Source organism: Euprymna scolopes, chromosome 16 (genome assembly GCF_053919585.1).
Source record: "Euprymna scolopes isolate OS-2025 chromosome 16, ASM5391958v1, whole genome shotgun sequence".
Taxonomy (NCBI): domain Eukaryota; kingdom Metazoa; phylum Mollusca; class Cephalopoda; order Sepiida; family Sepiolidae; genus Euprymna; species Euprymna scolopes.
This window is the reverse complement of record NC_136497.1, coordinates 83,975,252-83,995,555: the sequence shown is the minus strand read 5'-3', so window position 1 is coordinate 83,995,555 and position 20,304 is coordinate 83,975,252.

Sequence of the window (20,304 nt, the reverse complement as noted above, 5' to 3'; positions counted from 1 at the left end):
ATATATAAACAGTTATGGTTGTCATTGCATTTGACGAAGACCAGAGGTTCTTTATGTAAATCATTTATTTGCGTCCTGCAACACAGCCTTGCAAATTAAATTCATTTAATCCGTTTTTAACTGGAGAAAAATAACATTTTTAACAAGATCACACTGTTGTTGGATTGTCATTATTCCTATAGAGGGTGCCCAAATAAGCTTTAATCTCTGTTTCTTCTTTATAAAAGTTTTACAGCAAGAACTCGTCCCTATATCGACGCCTTCGTACAATCTCAAGAGCCAATGGACAACGCATTAAGAGTAGCTGTGTGCGTAAACGTGAGCAAGAGTTTACAATTAGACCACAACTCTCTTGAATCAACACTGTTTGTGTCCAATGGTAAGGATACGCCCACAAGTGATTTGAAACAATGCCGAGATAAGCGGAGAGCACATACAGAATCTGAAATTCCCAAATAGTCACCCATTTTAGTAATTACCGGTCTTATCTTTGTGATCTGACAGGAAACATTGTGTTAACATGCCATTTATCACCACTGCAAAAAACATTATTTCTTTTCTCCGTGTGATTAATATTAAATAAAATTCCATGACCAAAGTTTATTTCCAAGAATTTTGCATCTGTAAAATACGATTCTAATAGATTTCTTCCCTGAGAATTACAACACGGTTATCTTCAAATCTTATGTCGATAAACACTTGTCATAAACCAACCCCCATTATTCATAATAATTTTATTTATTTCATTCATTATCGTCATTCCCATCATAATAGTTATCATCATTTAACAGACAATTTGTCCATCTCATTAATTCTTATCTGTGAATAAAATGACAATTTTAAATTATTCAGAATCAAACAAGGAAACATATGCTGGAAGAGAAGGGGAAAGGCGGTTTTGTGTGTGTGTATATATATATATATATATATATATATATATATATATATATATATTTCAGAAGTGACTTGTCTAGACACCGAATGACATGCTTTTATTGATGTCACAATGCCAAATGTCATCTATGCTCATAACTATTATTTAAAACTATATTACCTTGTTCTTTAATTATATTATCCATTATTGAGCTCCTGCTGAGACGATTAAAGTTAAAATGTAAATTGATCCGCATAGGACCTTTTAATATACATAAATATTACTTATAAAAGATCTATATATGCATTGAGCACTTTTGAAAAAAATATTAGATTATAGTTAGATCCAATTGAACTTATTTGAGTGTATATATATATATATATATATATATATATATATATATATATACATTTATATATATCAAACATTCATAGGTCATTTGAGGAAGAGTTATGCTCTATGTTCTTTATAGCCTCAAGTAATATATATATATATAACTTAATTTTAGATAAAGATATTAGTTAAACACACACGCACACACACAGACATATATATATATATATATATATTATTAATTACTATAATATATATATGTATACATATGTATGTGTGTGTATATATAAAGTTCTTTATAAAATTTCCTTATATCTTCATGATATAGGTTAGTTTTTTAAGTATATAATAATTAGTTAACAATAATTTAATAATTTAAAATGTAATAATTATTATATTAAATAATTATATATATACATATGTATTTATATATACACACATATATATTTATATATACACACATATATATACATGCATACATACAAACATATGGAAAACAGTTTATCTTACTATTTAATTCTTTCAACATGTCAAAACATCCTCTCTTGACAGCATCTGTTTCGTAAACCAGAAGTAATCATATAATTATCATATTCATATTGCATATTTGCCGCCCTGGCTCATCAGTAAAGTAGAAACGTTTTACATCTGAATATAAAATTGTGATAAATACCCATGATCATATAAATTTGAAATAAACTCGAAAATGTTTGCTTCGTGTGTTATAATTTATAGATTTATGTTTTATTTAATATTAAAGCTAATCACGTTTTTCTTTTCGTAATAATATAACTTTTTTCTAGTGTTTCAATTAGCGCTAAAACTCTTTATAATTATTTTTATTTATTATTTAAAAATATTTTTATTTATTTTTTAAAAATAACTAATATTTATTATCTAAAATTATGTAAACAAAAGTCTACAATGAGCGCATTTGGGATTTTTATACTAAACTAACTTTTATTTCATAGATATGTTTAGATTTTTTTTATTTATTTATATCATTCAAACAAAGAAGCGTTTAAATATATCATTCAAACCCGGTGAATATATGGTTATGAGTTAGTTTTAGTCATTTAAAACTGCTTTAGAGCTTCACCGCTCACTCATTTTTCGATCAAATTTCAAACAATTATAACAGTTTATAGATCAGCTATATTGTAAAAAAACAAATTTCAATTTTCGTTCAGTGAAACAAAAAGTATGGTGAAGTTACTGGTGTTAAACATCGTAAAAAACGTAAGGAGGTAAGCAACGTTTTTTTATGACTGGTTTCTATAGCAATCACGTCTGTTGCTACTAATTCACCGCTTTCGCAGAAAGAGTAGTAAAAAGTGAAGCAGGTAATAAAATGATGAAAGGGGGATAATTTTGGGATTTTTTGAAAGCAGACAAGCGCCGTAAATTATTATTACATATGTGTATGTTATGTTTATGAGGGCAAAAATAAGACTGAAATTAAACAAAGAACAAGTGAATTTACTGGAGCCTGGAAATCATGGATTACAATAGAAAAATGCGAGCATGAAAAGTAATATTGTTAAGCTTAAACATGGAAAAGTAAAGGACTAGTTGATAAAACTGGAAAAGAAAAGGTCAATATATTCTAAAAAAAAGTATAATAAATTTATATCTTAAACAATTGCAGCATTATCAATGTTTTTAATTCACTTTATAACATTATATAATCAATTCTTAATCCTGCAATATTTTAAGTTAAATTTTTTTTCATATTTTTTACCAGATTATGCTGTTCGTTTCTTTTCCAGTTTTAACAACTAGTCCTTTATTTTTCTATGTTTAAGCTTAACCATTCATGCTCTCATTTTACTATTCTAATTAATCTATTTTTTTATTTTCGTATGAACTAAAAATATTGGTCATTAACTTAACAATACCAATTTATTTATATTAGGGATACAGTTATGTTTTAATAAATATGCATTGATAAATACAATTTTAGTTAGACTTATTAACATTTTTTCATTTAAAGAAATGCAGAGTTCATCTCCACCACCACGTTATTATTATATATATATATATATATATATATATATATATATATATATATATATACAAGGTACCCACTTAAAAGTATATATATTTATATTCTATGGAGGTCAGGCGCAAACGAACACCCCATAGTTTTATTATACAATATTTCTTCAAACTGAAACATAAATGAAAATATGATAAATTTTTACTTAAAATATTGCAGGATTAAGAATTGATTATACATAGATATATACAGGGTGACCCAAAAACAACAAAAAGCTAAATAGAGGCCATCTAGAGCATATGCTATAGAATGGAGAAAAAAAGTTCAAAGACCCTAGTGTTTTGATGTGATGTTTTGAATATAATAAACTAGTTATGACCAAAGTTTCATTTCATTCGGACAAAACACTAAGAAACGGGGCCTAATTAGAGTTGGGCGCCGTTTTTTGGGGTCACCCTATATATATATATATATACATATATATATATATATATATATATATATATATATATATATATGCTATAAAACTGAACGTCTGTGTGTGTGTGTGTCTGGCCGGGAACACACTTCTATATGATTGACTATTAAACTGATCAGATATAATGATAGACGATGTATCAAGACATAGGAATGCGTATGTTTGATCTGGCATAATGATGATTCATTAAAATTGTGGGGTCAGCGTTCGCGCCTGGTACACAAAGTATGGAAATAAAAAATTAAAAAGAAAACGTTTAAAATATTTTTGATATAGATGTACATAATAATACTTTGATAAGTATGTTTAAACTTAAATAGGGATGGTATAATAAAATTGTGGGGCCTGCGTTCGCGCCTGACCTCCATAGAATGGAAATAGGCACAAACTTTAATAAAGATTTTTCATGCTTTGATAATTGTTTCAGTTTGAAGAAATATGGTATAATAAAATTATTGGGGGTTCCTTCGCGCCTGACCTCCATAGAATGGAAATATATCACAAAGTTTAACAAGGTTTTTTAATATAGATCCACAGAATATTGTGATAAGTGTTTCCGTGTGAACAGGTATGGTATAATAAATTATGGGGTTTATCTATTTTATTTTTACTTTCATCATATTTTGCTTTGGTTTTAATACCCCCAAATTCGAAGCTATTTCTTTACAACCCTTCCTTTTCATAACCTATCATACTTTCATAAAACACTTTTCTGCTGGTTGTTTTTGATCGCAGTCAACGACGGATAATTTTGCTAGTATATATATATATATATATATATATATATATATATATATATATGCGTGTGTTTGTGTGTTAGATATTATATATATATATATGTGTGTGTGTGTGTGTGTGTGTGTGTGTGTGTGCCTGTATGTGTGTGGATGGGTGTTGATTGAAAAACACCGGTCAGTACTCAGTGACCATAGCAAATATTTTTAATTTACAGACTGTAAGACAAAAATACTAAATTCTCAAGTACCTTATGCCATAAAAACCAAAAGATGGGATAGATTGAGAGAAAGGGAAATGGAATAGAAGATGTTTGTTATCTTCAAAGACCTCACTTGTCCTCTCACCGAGTTATGACTACCACCCAGGTTACATTCTAACTTTACAAACGAAATAGGAAAATGTTTTTTGATTGGAATATCAGTTTTCGACGGTAATTCTTGGCCTGAAGACGTAATCCCCCAACGCGGGTGATTACAGAAACATGTATGCACATATGTAGCCATTAATGTTTGTATAAATAAATTATATATATATATATATATATATATATATATATAAGTGAATTTGTGTGTGTGGGTCTGTCTGTCTGTGTATGTGTGTCTGCGTGCATTTGCCTACCGAACTAGATTGTCAATTTTCAGTCTACAGACTCGAGATTTAACATAAGCAGTATGGAGATTTGGGAAAATCTTTTCAATCGGTGTTCGGCCAGAATTTTGGCTGTCAAGAGATCAAACTTCAACGATGTGACCTTTTTAAAATCTACATAACACCTCCGCCAATTTTAGGTCTGCGCACTTGAAATTTTAGATGTAGGTTTCTTTGACATGGATCAAACTATTTAATTTATTTGAGCCCAAAACAATAAATGTTAAGGGGTCAAAATTGGTGTAAAACTTTTTTAAAAATGTGGGGTACCAAGGGGTCAAATGTCAAAATATCTGACTTTTCGCTCTCTAGCAAACTATTAGGCCAATTTTGGGTCTAAACCTTTGAAATTTTATGTAAAATGTATTCAGATATGCAGCGATCATTTAGATAAGTTTTGGGGTAAAAAATGTTACTGCCAAGAGGTAAAAACTGTAGTATATATATATATATATATATATATATATATATATATATATATATATATATATATATATACAGAGAGATAGAGAGAGAGAGAAAGAGAGAGAGAGAGAGAGGAACGCTTACTTAAAAGTACACCAAGCTTACTAATCTTTAAATTATCATTTTTTTTTTAGATTAAGCAGCCCACTTATAAGTAGCCAAAACATTCTAAGCTTCCTCTTAACGAACAACTGGCAAGACAAAATTCAATTCGTGTTTTTAACAAGATGGCGGTGCATGCCAGATGTTTTACAGATCTCTAACATGAGTTCATGACATGTTTAGGGAAAAGAGACCAATAATTAAAGGGTTATAGTCACAACGTTGTCAGGATTTTTCATCATGTGATTTTTATCTTTTAAAGGCTTTAAAACAAAATAAATATGCAAATAATTTTCACAATCTAGACCATCTAAATGAGAACATTGCCAACGCTATAAAGAGAATCACCAGAGAAGATCTTCAGATAGTAAGTGCAAACGTTATTAAACGTGAATAGACGTCAAGCTTTTGTTTACAACTCTTCTCTACTACATTTTCTGAGCTACTTTTAAGTGGGTTCCTTGTGTGTATATATATATATATATATATATATATATATATATATATATATATATATATATATATATATATATATAAACCCCGTGTGTCGCTTTATTGAACGTCGGTGTTTTTCAAGAAGAGAAATGAAATATGGTGCACTGGAAGAGCATACCAAGGTGCCATATTTCCTTGATCTTTGTGGGATTTGAACAAATATTTGGAAAACTATGCTAATTGTCCTATTTTCTTGTAATTTTATGTGTGATCACTTTATTGCAGATCTCCCAAAATGCCTAAAAGAAGCTAGTGAAAACACGTATTGTTGCAGGCGTTGCAGAAGACTAGTCTCTCGTAGATCTAGCCAAGGAGCTTGGAAGAGATCGAAGGACATTGAGTTTCTTTGTTGAAAATAAAATATCAAACCAAATAAGGACCAAAACACAAGAAACTCAGTTTCTGCTTCTGATGTTATAAAAATTCGCCCTAAACTTATCGAGCAGTCGGGTAGCAACAGTGACGTTATTTTTGACAAGGCTGGAATGGAATACCTTCCTTTTCTAGAAAAACACGCTGCAATGTCTTCAACGAAATTGCAAGAAGCATTAAAACCATAGCAAGACCTGTTTTTAATCAAACTCATGAGGAATAAATTTGGCTTGAGCGCAGAAATAAATGAAAACCAGCTTTGAAAATGTTCTCATCACTGATGAGGCGAGAGCAACCCTTGATGGATCAGATGGGTGGGCTTAAGTTTGGAGTTCTTTTGGATTCTCTACATCTCATCGATTCCCTCGTCAGCATGAAGGTGGAGATGTTATGTTTTGGCCCGGAATAATCTGTAATGAACTAATCGGGCCATTTCGAGTTACAGAAGGTGTCAAACTGACAAGCCAGTCTTATATTTTATTTTTAAATTTGCATTTGTCACCATGGCTTGATGACCTTCCATTAGCGCATCACCACAAATTGATTTTTATGCACAGCAATGCGCCATCCCACTCAGCCAAGGCTACGACATCCTACATTAAGTTATTAGGCATTAACGGAGAAGATTTGATGACATTGTTCACCAGATATAAACACAATTGAGCGGCTCTGATCAATAATAAAGATTATGAAAGAGGTGTTCAATTTTTGTTGAAGGATGAACTTTGAAGGAAGATTTTTGGAAGTTTCCTAGAACGCCACATCATCTCAAATCCGCCGATTGACATCATCACTTGACAAGAGACTATTCGAAGTGATTTGGAAGCATGGGAGTTATGTTGATAAATATTTCCTTAAACAAAATAATGTTAAATTTGTTCTTGATTTTAATTTATATTGTTACTGGATATGTTCTTTATTCCGTATAAATAGAAATATGAAGTTAGAATATTGTTTTATTACCGAAAATATACATTTTTAGACACTTGAAATAAAGTGGCACGCACTTAAAATTTGCAGAAAATTGTAAAATCAGCATAACTTCAAAATATTTGTTAAAATTCCACAAAAGTCAGGTAAATAAGGCACCTCGTTATGCTCTTCCAGTTTACCAAATTTCACTTCTCTGCATTTCATAGCAATTTTAAAATTAAAACTATATTAACCTCTAATAAAGCTATACGCAGACTTTATAATGAATCTATATTACTTGAAGATATAAAGGATTTAAATTGTCCCATAAGTGTTAATACGCCAGAAAACAGAATAACCGATCTAAAACATTTTAAAATATTCCATATTTTGGTTTTAATTGTATGCGAAACAACTTTTTCTGGAAATCGCTCGGGACAAGGATGGAGCCACTTGATGCAAGGAGCTAACAAGAATGAAAGTTGATCATTGCAAAGACAGAGAATGACAATTTGCTTTAGTCTTGAAATGATAAAGGCTTTATGCAGGAGAAAATGGTGAGAAGGAAGAAAGTTCCACCACCTTGCTGTTTTGGGAAAAAAAAGCTACTGTAATAGAAAGCTGTATTATAATGAGGTACTAAAACACCGAATTATTGGACACCACTAGACCAACGAGTGAAACGAGCTGGGGCAAGAGAAGCAGAGAATTCTGAGGAACACATACCCAATTACTATTTGTAGAAAAGACTGGACCTAGAAATATTACATCTGATTAAACTTAAAGAAATCTATATTATTTGATAACAATACTCATTAGCTAACCTATGTAAGTATAACACACTAAGAGAGCAAATATAAGATACACTTTTTTCCTATTAGCGTGGAATAATATGATTGATATACAGTTCAAGTATGTAAAGAAATGTCCATAATTTAAGGCATTAAAGACAGTTTGGCACGAATGTCAAACAGAGATGATATAATGCAATGAGCAATTGACAACAGCGTTTCTTGCCTTTGCCTATTACAAAACCGATTTTGCAAACTAGTAGATGACCCCTTCTTTTTCCCTATAGAAGAGACGTTTCTATTCTTTCTTTATTATAGCGTCATTTTCGTGGTAGATGTGCAACTGAGCCCCAATCTCTGGTTCAGCCTGTAAAGCATTCACAGTAAATGCTAGTCTAGATACAACAACTGTCAATAAATTCTTTATCTATGCCTAAGACTAAACGAAAATTCCATGAGTAAAGTTTATGTCCCAAAAGTGTCCATCTGGTGCTTCCTTTCACGCGATCGTTTTCAAGTTTAATCCATATAAGTTCTTGTTTAGCTGTCCACTTACATAATGGAACCTTACCAAAGTTACTGATCATCACGGTGGTGGCCCACTGTCTACCCGACACTCGTTCAGCTTTATCCTCGAATGGCTTTTCGGACTTAATAAGCAAGGCCCCGTACCACAGTGTTAGCTGCAGAAGTAAAAAAAAAAGGTAAAGGTGAATGCGTTTCGAAAGAGAAGAAGAAGTAAAAAAGAAAGAGAAGATAAACCGGAGAACGAAAGGTAGGAGCCAGATGTGAGAAAAAAAGGGGTGGGAATTAAAAAGAAGGAGAACGTGGGGTTTTAGTAAGACGGACGAAAGAAAGGAGGAGGAGGAGGAGGAGAGTAAATATGGGAACGGACAAGAAAGATGGCCGACAGTGTTTCGAAAGAAGTTAACAAGAAAAATTGTAAACGTTAGGCAAGGTGAATAATGAAAGATATAATTCAAGGAAGGAAATAAGAAGAATGGAAAATAAATAAAAGATGGAGATAATAAAGTTGTTAATAAATAATAAGGGTAAGGGACAAGGAAAATGGCGGTATACACCGGAAAGGAGATTCAGAAAACGGGGTAAAAGGGGAACCTACATAAAAGAAAAATTTAAAACACTACAATGAAATGCAAAAAAAAAAAAAATCAATAGAAAAACACAGAAATGAATAAAATAAAATAAACTGAAACATTTACTATGAAAAATATCGGAAAATAATAAATAAAAGATGAGAAACAAATAATAGTGTCAAAAAAAAAATAAGAGGAAAGCAAATAAAATACCGCAAAATTGTTGAGAAAATTGAAAGATGTCGGATGGCAGGGTCGGATGTGTTGGAAACCATAAAAAAAATAGAAATAAAGAAAAATAATGGAAAAATAAAAACGAGAAGTGAATGAATAAATAAAATGAACCGGAAGATGAAACGGGAATTACGAGACTGTGCTAAAACTTAAAAGCTTCTGATTTCTCACCACAAGACGTTGTTATTGGAGAAGATGATGTTGCATGTTAAATGCCACGGGGCTTATTTGTATAATTATGAACTTTTCGGTCAAGTGGGGTTAAGAAAAAGAAAAGGAGATACCTTTCCTTTTCATATTTATTCCGTGTTGTTATTCATGTAATATATATATACATAAATATATACACACATACAGAAACATACACACACATATATATATATATATATATACATACATATATATACATATATATATATATTTACACACACATATGTGTATATGGAGAGAGATAGTGAGCGAGAGAGAGAGAGTGAGAGAGAAAGAGAGAGAGAGAGATAGAATGACCGATAGAAAGGTAGAGCGAGAGAGAGAGGGTGTGAGAGAGACACGGAGAGAAAGATACGGATAAAGATATGGGTATAAAGTAAGGAAGAACGCAAGATGCGCAAAAAATTAGTTAGCAATATAAGAGAGAGGTGTACGGGTGTATACATGTGTATCTACATGTATATACATATATATATGTATATATATATATATATTAAAACACATATATATATGTATATATATAGAAATCGTGATAGATATACTTATATTTCTATTAATATGAAAAGTTAATATAAATTGCATATAATTGTTGTTTAGTATTTACTACAACGGTATAAGTACATGAATATAATTTAGTAACAATAAAAAAGTAGTAGTACTCGTAGTAATAGTAGCATGATCCTATTGATAAAGTTAAATGCCATTATTCCTGTTTAAGTAACTTGGCAGAGAGAGAGAGAGAGAGAGAGAGAGAGAGAGAGAGAGAGAAAGGGGGGATAGAGAAAGGGAGAGAGAAAGAGAGTGAGAAAGAGTGAGAGATATTTGTCAACGTATATACTCGGGCATATATTATGCACACATATCTTATTATATAATATATTATACATGGAAGAGAAAGATATGTAGAGAGAGAAATAGTCTGTGTCGATATGTACATACATGTACACGTTTGCATATAGACATATACATATACATATGTGTGTATAAACCTTGAGATAAATAAAAAACAGAAATAGGTATATATATATATATATATATGCATTCACATCTATCTTTTGCTTATTTTTAATCTATCTTTATATATATACGCACACACACACACACACACACACACATATATATATATATATATATATATATATATATATTCTAAGACTAGTATATGATCAATTATTACCATCTCCTGGTATATTGTTTTACTAAACATGTACAGAGTGAATGTTTCCTCATATCTATGTTAAGAACTTACTCTCTTTGACACAAATGAAATCCTTTCCACATATTGAAACTCTTAGGCTATAGTTACAACAACGCATTTGTTACTTCCAACGTAACTTCGAAGTTTGATATCACTGCAATACACTTTTACACATAAACTATCATATCTAAAAGTTTCTCATGTATAAATATACATATATATATATGTGTGTGTGTGTGTGTGTGTGTGTGTGTGCGCGCGCGCGCAAATACACACACACACACACACACACACGAAGGGATAAATATACATAAACGTGTAGGTGCATGTGTGTATGCCCGAATATTTCACTTTCCTAATCAATCCCCCAAGTTGTAATTATATGTACATGTTTTATATATATAAATATATATGTGTGTGTGTGTGTGTGTGTGTGTGTGTGTGTGTGTTCATATACAGTGAAACATATTATATTATATTTTTTTATTTTTCCTTCTCTTTCTTCTTGTAATGCATAGTTAGAAAAAAAAGCTCATTTCAAGTAATGCCGAGTCAGGAATGTTTCGATGAGGTGAAGCAGAAAAAACATTTAAAAGGTCATGTGGGAATAGGGTAAAAAAACCCAAATAATTACCTTTGTGAACAGTTAAAAGCATTAATAATTTTTTCTATGTTCTCATTATATTTTGAAATGTGTTCATCAGTCAATATTGAGATGTTTGTTTCATCGAAGAGATTGAAGGAAAATTTATGACAAAATTGAATACATGATTAACTGATCGCTCTTTCTCACGTTCTCCCTCTCTCTCTCTCTATCTCTCTTATATATATAACCACTTCATTTACTCACATAAAATTAATATACGAAAGTATAGATTTATGCGTAAACTTTTACTAATTTGTAAAATTTACTTCAAAAATGCTCAATACGTAGGTAGAGCTAGTTAGTAATTTATAAAATATATATGGCAATTAAGCTACACTGAATATTCCGCGGAATGTTCAATGTAGCTTAATCGCCATGTATATTTTATGAATTACTATATATATATATATATATATATATATATATATATATATATATATATATATAAGCTTGCGTGAAAAAAGTAAAAATAAAAATAAAGAATGCTATTTAAATTCCCAGAAAACAAAAAAAATTCAACCTATTGTAGACTTAGCACTTGCATAATCCGATTATAAAATGTCTACAATTATAAAATCGAATTGCAACTATATACGAAAAAAAAGAAGCTTACTTAACTAAAATTGTAAAATAAAAATAGGCTTAGTATAAACCGACTTCGAAATGTTTACAGTTATAAAAGAGGAATTACGCATATAAAAATCAAAAAAAGAAAATCTTAACTAAAATGTGTTGAATAGAAAAAAAGGGACCGTCAGCTGCCTACCATGTAGCTGTTTCGGAGATTTAAAATAGACAGTTATTATATATATATATATATATATATATATATATATATATATATATATATATATATATATATATATATATATATATATATATATATATATATATATATATATATATATATATATATATATATATATATATATATATATATATAGCAGCCGCCAATAGCGTAATGGTTAGAAGCCTTGACTGCCGTACAAACGGTCGGGTTTCAATACTGGCTTGAGGTAGTTGCCTGTCTAGCCGCACTGATGAGCTGTGAAACAGCGAAACAGTACTGTATGTGGATGACTATAGTGCTCCTCACCTTGAGTTGAGCATATTGAGAAGTGAAACACGAATTACCATTAGCATATAAGCGACGCTCTTTGTGTAAACAAATCGAGCGGAGGTATTTCAGACGATATCAAAACATCGTTAAACTCACTACTCGTTCAAGCAGCCGCCAATAGCGTAATGGTAAGGAGCCTTGACTGCCGTACAAACGGTCGGGTTTCAATACTGGCTTGAGGTAGTTGCCTGTCTAGCCGCACTGATGAGCTGTGAAACAGCGAAACAGTACTGTATGTGGATGACTATATATATATATATATGTGTGTGTGTGTGTGTGTGTGTGTGTGTATAAAAAATGAGTACATCCCTCACATTTCCACAGAAGTATATCTCTTAATGGGAAAACACTGATAAAATGACACTTTGACACAAGGAAAAGTAGAATTTTTTTGCAGCTTATATAACAGAGTTAATTTACTTTTCCTCAAAATATCTAAAAATATAACCATTAAAATCTACACCTCTGTTAACAAAAGTGATACACCTTTAGGGAAAGTTGGTAATTTTAATATATGCTATGTCATATGTCAATATTTTGTGTAATCACTATCAATATTCAGACCTGCCTTTACACTCCTGGGCATGTAGTTCATCAGAGCTGCATGGAATGCCGTTGAAATGCTGTTCCACTTCTCCATGGCGATGACCTCGTGGAGATGGTTGATATTTGAGACTTTGCACACCTCCGCCTTCCGCTTGAGGTTCCCCAAAATATATTCTATGGGGTAAAGTCTGGAGACATGCTTAACGAATCCATTATTTTTATCCTTAGACAATTCAGTAAATCAGTGGTAGACTTGAACGTGTGTTTAGGGTCATTGTCATGGTGGAATACTACTCTGCGACCCGGTTTTTGAAGCGATGAGGATATGCTCTGCTGCAGTATTTCACAGTACATGTTTGAGTTCATGTTTTTCTCAATGAAATGTAACTCTCTAATACCTACAGCACTCACGCTTCCGCAGACCATGATATTCTTACCACTATGCTTGATTGTAGGCATGACACTCTTATCGTTGTACTCCTTACCTGATCGCCGCCACACATGCTTAAAGACAACGCAACCAAACAAATCTTCATCTCATCAGACCATAGGACAAGGTTCCAGTAATCCATGTGATTTGCTGACATTTCTTCACCAAACAGTTTGTAGGCTTTATTGCGCATTATATGGTTTGAGCACAAACAGACTGATCCCCCCACACACACTTCTTCACTCTCTGTAACAATGCTGAAAGCAATCCTAAGCCAAATTTTCAAAGAAAGCATTTGGATGAGACGCTCAGCACGTGTGCTCAGCTTCTTTGAGCGACCTTTTCTGAGTTGACTCTGCTCTTTTAAAATACTTAATAATCTTAGCCACTGTTCGCAGCTCAGTTTCAGGTGTTAGAAATCTTCTTGCGGTCTTGGTTATCTTTACGTAACGCAACAATACTTTTTTTAAGATCCTCAGAGAGTTCTTTGCCATGTGTGCTATGTTGAAACTTTCAGTGGCCAGAATGAAAGAGTGTGACAGCTGCACTACAAATGTGAACACACCTGCTTCCCTGTGCACACATAAGCCTAGTAACACTAATAAATCACATGATATTTTGAAGGAGAAATGACAATCAGTACTCAATTTAGCCAATTAGGGATGTGGCTTCTTAGATGTGTACTCATTTTTGTTCGCAAGTGTAATTGTTATATTTTGAGTAATTTTGATGGGAAAATGAATTAAATCTGTTTATAAGCTACGCACCGACTACCTTTCAGTATGTCAAAGTGTCATTTTGTCAGTGTTGGCCAATGAATAGATATACTTAAGTATCTGCAGAAATGTGAGGAGTGTACTCACTTTTGTGTTACACTGTATATCATCCGTTCTATCTCAAGAGATTTCGGATACTCCTGTAATTGTGAAGCAAGGGTTGGGCAATCTCCAATTACACTTCTCCTTAATCGACACCGCTTCGGTCAAGTGGCAAGGAGAGGCCAAAGACTAACAATAAAAAAATGCCGAAATGAGTTGAGTGCAATGACATCTAGAATTCCCAAATGGTATATATATGTATATATATACATATATATATATATATATGGATAGATAGATATATGTGTGATTGCGTGTGTGTATCAATTGATTATTAGTATAAGCAATATATATATATATATATATATATATATATATATATTGCTAGTAGTAATGATAAACTGATACATATATATACATATATATATACACATACACACATATATACATATATATGTATATATATATAAATATATATATATATTCATAAAGGCGAATGAACCATATATATATATGTATATATATATATATATATATATATACTTAATTTGCTCACATAAAATTAATATACGAAAGTATAGATTTATGCGTAAACTTTGAGTATTTACTTTAAAAGTGCTCAATACGAAGGTAGAGCTAGTTAGTAATTTATAAAATACATATGGCGATTAAGCTACACTGAATATTCCGCGTTTCATCCACTCTAGGACTCCTCAGGCTTATGCATATATATATATATATATATATATATATATATATATATATATATATGTGTGTGTGTGTGTGTGTGTGTGTGCGTCTGTGTGTGTCTGTGTATGTGTTGGGATGTAGAGGGCTCCCATAAGCCGTGGTGAAGGCAACCTTTCTAGGAGAAGCAAATCTCTGATTTAAAAACTATAAAGCCGGAGACCAGTACCCGCATTAAGCTAGTCTGCAGTTCAACTTGTTGCTGGCTATCTTGTTCTTGCTTGTCGCTGGATCCCACCATTTTCAACCGAGAGAGAGAGACTTTGCTGTCGTACAAAGCTAAAAATTTGTAACATCATCTTTGTATAGCTACTCCCTCAGGCATTTACGCTCATGGACATCAAGTGTCTAAGGGAGTGCCACTCGTCTGAAAAGACGTTGCAGACATATATATATATATATATATATATATATATATATATATACATATATGTGTGTGTGTGCGTGTGTGTGTGCGTGTGTGTATATATATATATATATATGTATATATATGTATATATAAGAGTATAGTTACGTTACAAGATCCAAATATTTATTTTTCATGCAAACAGCTCCTCCTACATATAAAAATTTCAGTATTATTTTTACAGATTCGCTTAGTTATGCAGAAACAAACGGCCATTATTATGTCAATACCGAATCTATTCGTTAATAAACTCTTCGGAAAAATAAGAATTTCCTTGCTAAGATAAAAATTAATAAGAAAAAAATCCAAACATTGTGTGTTTGTTCTGGCAGCCATCTTTCTTCATATTGTAATTTGAGCATGCTGAATGAGCTGCTTTACATGAAAAATAAATACGTGTATCTTGGAATTTAACTACACTGTTATTCTCTCTCATATATATATATATATACATATATATTACGAAATATATATTGTATATATTCTTTTATACAAGCTCTATTGTTATATTTAACATACATTGAGCTTTGTATAAACAAAATGGATTGGCATTCACAAAGAGTGAAGTATAATTAAAAAACATACTTTACCACGCATATATATATATATATATATATATATATATATATATATATGTCCATAATAAAACCCCGAGATGCGGATTTAAAAATTAGTATTAAAATATAGTACAGTATATAATATACACATATATAATCAATAATACAATAAATAACATGCTAAGGCGGGGCAAATACCGTAACCAGGGATCTAAAACCATCGTATTTTACATCGTAACCTGAATAAAACCGTATCCAAAGGGTACCATAGCACGGGTGTGTATCCTGTATATATATATATATATATATATATATATATATATGTGTGTGTGTGTGTGTGTATGTGTGTATATATATATATGTGTGTGTATTTATATATTATTACATAAAAATCCAGATAAATTACACTAGGATTATAAAATAGTGGTCAATAGTAAATATAGCTTTATATATTAATATTTGTCCGTATAAACATAGTACATATCTATACAAATAAAAATAATGTGTATGTATATATATATATATATATATATATATATATATATATATAAAACCTTATTATGCATATGTGTGTATCAAGCCATGTAAATGGTAAGTTAAATACAATATAAAGAAGAAATAAATGTAAATATCACTGAGAAATTACAACATTTCATCCTTCCTTTTTTTCTGTTAATGATATATTTAATTCTTTATCATGTGACTTTCTTTGCAAAAAAAATATGATAAAGTAAATCAACCCAATTTCAAAGAAGAATGGAACTGCATTCGAAAAGAAAGTGGCTAAAATAAAAGAAAAAAATAATGAGTAAATTAATTTTTGTTTTACGCCATAAATAATACACGTTTTTTTTTTATGTCTTACGGACTTATTTACCAAGAAAAGAAAAACAATAAAGAATGGCAACAGAAAAAAAAATACGAAAGTACATGCATTAAGACCTTGGGATAGGCTTTTTGTGGTTTTATCACGGAGGCCGTTGGAGAGTTATTCGTGTTAAAAGATGATATAGTCAAAAGAGAAATAAAAACAAAGTAAAATTAATAAAATTTCTGCCAAAACTTAGTTTGCCAACATGATCCTCGTGAATCACAAATGCTAACAGATATAATGAATGAAAAAAAAATGTGAATCATATTTCGCTGACGAGCTTAGGTCCAAAAATTAATAAAAACAAAATAAACGTAAAAAGCATATGGAAAATTAATGCAGACGGAATGAATGAATCAGAAAAAAAATTCAAACAAAAGAAATATCGAAAATAAGTTCCACACAAAACAACCCTTTTCTGTTCTCTTAAATATATACATACAAACATTATGATAAATATAGATTTTAATTTACGCCCACATATACATGTGTTTTATTCTTTCTGGGAATCATCAAATTGGAGGATGAGTCTTCTGCCGATCATATAATACGATAGCCCGATCCAAGAAACCTTTAACTTTAAACAGCATATAGTATGACGATAATTAAAATTCATTCATGTCCATACAGACGGACATATTTCACTAGTCATAACAGTGTTCAACAATCAAATTGAAGTGAAACCCGTATTACGCAAGGAGTCATTTGCCTTACGGCGTTATTTATAATGTTATTTGGTTATATACATCTCTATTATATCCATCCATAGACTTGAGCCCCTTTAGGGGCATAGGCCATCTACAACATTTTGTAGATGTTTTTTGTAGCGGGGAGTTCTTTTTACAGGGTGATAGTGCTGGCCCCACGCCAACCTTCCCAGTAGGTACATAGAGCGCCTAGCTTTCCCAAATGTTCATCTATCTGGTACTGGCCAGGCTCAACGTTGCTTAACTTCGGTGATCTAGCGAGAACCGGTGTGTCAACGTGATTGTGTCCTACTCTCTATTATATACTGTACTGTATTTTCTTACTAATTTTTAATACCGTATCCCGGGGTTGGGGAATTTTTTCTTACATAAGTATCAACACTTATCAGGGCCTGGAGGCTACTAGAGGATAAAGGTTAATGAGTGCACAGTAGTCAATGAGACAATATTGTAGTAATCGTTAGTAGGAGAAATTTGGTAAATTAGATTACTTAAGGCGACGGCTCATAAAGAAGTTGTTTATGTTGGACTTGTAGACGACCATATTGTAGTAGCACCTGTTTCATAATGCAGAAACAATAGTTATTTTTCTGTAAATACTGAATCTTTTCCGGGTTGGCTCAAAAAATGTAATTATTTTACTTTAAAAAGAAAAAAGTTAGGTATGATCACATAAAACCAACAACACTGGATATGTTTATACGTACGCTATCTATGCTTAATAATTTACATAATATTATTTAATGAATATTTGCTGTAACTATTAAATAGTTAGTATTAGTTATACTATTATTATATGTGGGTAAATTAATTGGGTCCTGCTATTTTTATGTTTTAGTCTATTTATATATAAACCATTACTTTACATTAAGGATATATTTAACAACCACGCACTGAAATTTTTCTGGACCACCATGTGTGAGTAGTTCCAGTGGGATGTTGTCAGCTCAAGGGTTTTTGCCAAGTCTCGTGCGGTTTAGGGTTAGGTTAAAATCCTGGATGGCAACGCCATCCAGTGTCGGACAAGCTATTGCGGGGTCGCTCGCAAGAGGTTGTTCGGGGTAACAGCCTTGTCAATGACAAGTTTCTTAAAGGGTACCTCCATCTTAGTAGAATTGTCATCGGTGTCGGTGATAGTCGTGGTCCCATCCAGGTTTTTTAAACTGGTGACCGAATGAACCTAAAATTTCTTTTGTTGCTGCATAGAAATTTCGCAAGTCTCGTCGGTCAGAATACCTTTGTATTTCCTCAGTTTTCCTTTGCCCCCAGGTGTTCTGGCTTTCTCGGATTCATTTTTGGCACTCAGCTACAGCTTGTTTTAGAGCACGTTCATTAGCAGTTGTGGGCTAGTTCTCTATAGTCCGACGTGTCTGACGTTTGGTCCCGATGAGAGGAGTTATGATGTTCTCATCTTCCTCAAACCAGTCCTGATTTTTCTTGCTTGCGTAGCCGATGTTTTCCTCCACAGCACGGTGCATGGCCTCTCTAAGTCCAGTGATGCTCTACAGTGACCTGGCCTACAGGTTCTATAAGGTAGCGTTCCCAAGTTTCCTTGAACTTTTTTGCCAACTGTGGATCGCGGAGCTTGTTGCAATCATAGCATCGGTGTGGTACGGTGTTTGGTATCTTTCTAGGTGGTTGAGGGGTAGTCACCGTCAGTCTGGAGATCAGTCGCTTGTGATCCGTCCATATATCTATATATGTGATTAAATACAATACTTATTCTCAATAAGTTGTTTATTTAAATGTATTTCATAAATGTTTACCTATCAATTAATGTTTCAGTACCAACCATGCTAGGGTTATTTAATTAAGCCATTCTAACTTGATATTTTACCCCCCCCCCATCAATTTCCTTTTTTATTAAATAAATTATTAATATATACTAAGGAACATAATATGGGTTTAACCGAGACAGAGTGTACATACTTCTATGCATACAATTTTGAACCAAGTCGTGTCTTTTATTTAGTAAGTTTTTCTAGGACATTATAATATTATTTGATATAACGTTTTGAAAGTCCCAGACTTATTTGGTGGGTATTTATTAGCACTTTGTATTCCATGTTATTTATTCATAGCTCCCGTACCCATTTAGCTAAAAACGTTGTTTTCTTTTGTTATTTTTTTTATATTAGATGTTTTAAATGATGCTATATGATTATGGAATCTATCTTTGAAATTGCACTGTGAATCCTATATGTGTTATGGTTCTAGTATTCTCAATGACTTCAAATTTATTTACTATGTAAGAAATGTGACATTTTGCTTCCAATAGTCATTCCTTAATATTGCTATGATTACAAAGTGATTCATCTTCAATACTTTGGCTGATGTCTGATCTACCCTCACTAATTTTCTCATTTATTTTTGAACTGTCAGAACGTATTATAGTTTTCGATAAGTAAGTAATTGTTGAGAATGATAATGTTAAATGTATTTTGGGTTAATGACTATTCCTTTAGGAAAGTTCTTATCGGGAATTTCATAAAATTCCTTCGGTAAATCAC